Source organism: Psammomys obesus, unplaced genomic scaffold (assembly GCF_907164565.1).
Source record: "Psammomys obesus unplaced genomic scaffold, mPsaObe1.curated_primary_1811, whole genome shotgun sequence".
Classification (NCBI taxonomy): Eukaryota; Metazoa; Chordata; class Mammalia; order Rodentia; family Muridae; genus Psammomys; species Psammomys obesus.
In genome coordinates, this window is record NW_026596064.1 from 6,457,943 (window position 1) to 6,461,894 (window position 3,952).

At 37.5% G+C, this 3,952-nt stretch overlaps 1 non-coding gene across 1 annotated transcript; it reads right to left on the reverse strand.

The window, feature by feature from the left end:
* Positions 1 to 3,484: 3,484 nt before the first annotated feature.
* Positions 3,485 to 3,593, reverse strand: LOC129689862 (U6 spliceosomal RNA). Its single transcript, XR_008722186.1, has one exon. It is a non-coding gene; the product is annotated as a U6 spliceosomal RNA (small nuclear RNA).
* Between the last annotated feature and the right edge of the window lie 359 nt (positions 3,594 to 3,952).

Below are 3,952 nucleotides of genomic sequence, written 5' to 3' on the forward strand. Positions count from 1 at the left end.
AAATATGGATCTATTTTCATTTTTCTGCATGTAGACATCCAGTTGGTCCAGCACCATTTGTTGAAGATGCTGTCTTTTTTCCATTGAATGGATTTGGCTTCTTTGTCAAAAATTGAGTATTCATAGGTGTGTGGGTTTATTTCTGGGTCTTCTATGCGATTCCATTGATCCTCCTTTCTGTTTCTATGCCAATACCATCCAGTTTTTATTACTGTTGCCCTGTAGTACAGCTTGAGATCGGGAATGGAGATACCTCCAGATGATCTGTTGTTGTACAGGATCGTTTTGGAGATTCTGGGTTTTTTGTTTCTCCATATGAAGCTGAGAATCTTTTTTTTCAAGGTCTGTAAAGAATCGAGTTGGTATTTTGATGGGAATTGCATTGAATCTGTAGATTGCTTTTGGCAGGATGGCCATTTTCACAATGTTAATCCTACCAATCCATGAGCACGGGAGATCTTTCCATCTTCTGAGATCTTCTTCAATTTCTTTCTTCAAAGACTTGAAGTTTTTCTCAAACAGGTCTTTCACTTGCTTGGTTAGAGTCACACCAAGGTACTTTATGTTATTAGTGGCTATTGTGAAGGGTGTTGTTTCCCTAATTTCTTTCTCAGCCTTTTTGTCTTTGGTATACAAGAGGGCTTCTGATTTTTTTTTTTTTGAGTTGATTTTGTATCCTGCCACTTTGCTGAAGGTGTTTATCAGCTAAAGAAGTGCTCTGGTTGAATCTTTGGGGTCTCTCATGTATACTATCATATCATCTACAAATAGTGACACTTTGACCTCTTCCTTTCCGATTTGAATCCCCTTGATCTCCTTTAGTTGTCTTATTGCTTTGGCTAGGACTTCAAGTACAATGTTAAAGAGATATGGAGAGAGTGGGCAGCCTTGTCTTGTCCCTGATTTCAGTGGGATTGATTTAAGTTTCTCTCCATTGAGTTTGATGTTGGCTATAGGCTTGCTGTATATTGCCTTTACTATCTTTAGGTATGTGCCTTGTATCCCTGATCTCTCCAAGACTTTAAACATAAATGGGTGTTGGACTTTGTCAAATGCTTTTTCAGCATCTAAGGAGATGATCATGTGGTTTTTCTCCTTCATTTTGTTTATGTGGTGGATTACATTGATGGATTTCCGTATGTTGAACCACCCTTGCATTCCTGGGATGAAGCCTACTTGGTCATGGTGGATGATATCTTTGATGTGTTCTTGGATTCGGTTTGCAAGTATTTTATTGAGTATTTTTGCATCAATGTTCATAAGAGAGATAGGTCTGAAGTTCTCTTTTTTGGTTGGATCTTTGTGTGGTTTAGGTATCAAAGTGACTATGGCTTCATAGAATGAGTTTGGTAGTGTTCCTTCTATTTCTATTTTGTGGAATAGTTTGAGGAGAATTGGTGTTAGTACTTCTTTGAAGGTCTTGTAGAATTCTGCGCAGAAGCCATCTGGTCCAGGGCATTTTTTGGAGGGGAGACTGTTAATGACTGCTTCAATTTCCTTGGGAGATATAGGGCTATTCAGTCTTTCTACCTGATCTTGACTTAATTTTGGTAGATGGAATCTGTCAAGAAAGTTATCCATTTCATTTAGATTTTCAAATTTTGTGCCATATAGGCTTTTGTAGTATGACCTAATAATCGTTTGGATTTCCTCAGTGTCTGTAGTTATGTCCCCATTTTCCTTTCTGATTTTGCTGATTTGTATGCTTTCTCTCTGCTTTTTAGTTAGTTTGGCTAAGGGTTTGTCTATCTTGTTGATTTTCTCAAAGAACCAGCTTTTTGTTTCATTGATTCTTTGGATAATTTTATTTGTTTCTAATTGATTGATTTCTGCCCTTAGTTTGATTATTTCCAGCCGTCTGCTCCTCTTGGGTGTATCTGATTCTTTTTTTCTAGGTTTTTTAGTTGGGCCATTAAGTTGTTTGTATGTGATGTTACGGATTTCTTCTTGTAGGCACTTAGTGCTATAAATTTTCCTCTGAGCACTGCTTTCAATGTGTCCCATAAATTTGGGTATGTTGTGCCTTCATTTTCATTGAATTCTAGAATGTCTTTAATTTCTTTCTTTATTTCTTCCTTGACCCAGCTGTCATTGACTAGTAAGTTGTTCAGTTTCCATGTGCGTGTCGGCTTTTTGTTGTTTCTGTTGTTGTTGATGTCCAGCTTTAGTCCATGGTGGTCAGATAGTATACAAGGGATTATTTCAATCCTTTTGTATCTGTTGAGGCTTGCTTTGTGACCAGCTATATGGTCTATTTTGGAGAAGGTTCCATGTGGTGCTGAAAAGAAGGTGTACTCTTTTGAGTTTGGGTGAAAAGATCTGTAGACGTCTATTAGGTCCATTTGATTTAGGGATTCTGTGAGTGCTTTTATTTCCCTATTTGGTGTCTGTCTGGTTGATCTGTCCCTTGATGAGAGTGGGGTGTTGAAGTCTCCCACTATTAAGGTATTAGGATCAATGTATGATTTAAGGTTTAATATTGTTTCATTTACGAATGTAGGTGCTCTTGTATTTGGGGCATAGATATTCAAAATTGTGATGTCCTCTTGTTGGATTTTTCCTTTGATGAGAATATAGTGGCCCTCCTTATCTTTTTTGATTAACTTCGGATGAAAGTCTATTTTATTAGATATTAGGATGGCTACTCCAGCTTGTTTTCTGAAACCATTTGCTTGAAAAACATTTTTCCAGCCCTTTACTCTGAGGTAGTGTTTATCTTTGTTGCATAGGTGTGTTTCTTGGATGCAACAGAACGTTGGGTCCTGTTTCCGTAACCATTCTGTTAGCCTGTGTCTTTTTATTGGTGAGTTGAGTCCATTAATATTGATAGATAATATTGACCAATGCATGTTAGTTCCTTTTGTAATGGATTCGATGATCTTACCTTGTTTCAATGCTTGTTTTCTTTTCCTTTTTGTTGGGATATTATCTGTATGCCCTGTTTTCTTGGGTGAATTCGTTTTCGTTGGATTGGAGTTTTCCTTCTAGTATCTTCTGTAGGGTTGGTTTGCTGTATAGATATTGCGTAAATTTAGTTTTGTCATGGAATATTTTGTTTTCTCCATCTATGTTGATTGAAAGCTTTGCAGGGTATAGTAGTCTGGGTTGACATTTGTGATCTCTTAGAGTCTCCATGATGCTTGCCCAGGCCCTTCTGGCTTTCATAGTTTCTGATGAGAAGTCTGGTGTGATTCTGATAGGTCTACCTTCATATGTTACTTGGCCTTTTTCCCTTGCTGCTTTTAATATCTTTTCTTTGTTCTGTAGATTTAGTGTTTTAACTATGATGTGACGTGATGTGTTTCTTTTCTGGTCTAGTCTATTTGGTGTTCTGTAGGCCTCTTGTATATTTATGGACATCTCTTTCTTTAAGTTGGGAAAATTTTTCTTCTATGATTTTCTTGAAAATATTTTCTGGACCTTGGAGCCTGGAGTCTTCTTTTTCATCAATTCCTATTATTCTTAGATTTTGTCTTTTCATAGAAAAAATATGGAATGCTTCACGAATTTGCGTGTTATCCTTGCGCAGGGGCCATGCTAATCTTCTCTGTATCAATCCAATTTTAGTATATATGTGCTGCCAAAGCGAGCACTAGTACTAACATTTAACAGTTCCTTACATCACTTTTTCTCAGTGTTTGTTTTGATCCAGGTATCTGAAAGGTGCTCTTGTCATTGTATGGAATGGCCTGTTCTTTGGAATTGATAGGATTCAAATGATAAGTTGCACTTTTGATCTCTGTGACTTAACTGAAGTGAGACACAGCCAACTTAGTTTATACAGTGGAAAGTGAAATGTGCTGAAAACTGTCAGAATAAAGGTGGGGGAAACTAGGGATCTGTGCAGAAGAGGATGCAGAAACATTGTAAGAACCAGAGGTGGTGGACGTCTTCAGGAAACAGCGTCTTCAAGATACAACAGGACTGATCTCACAGAGACTGTGGTTGCCTG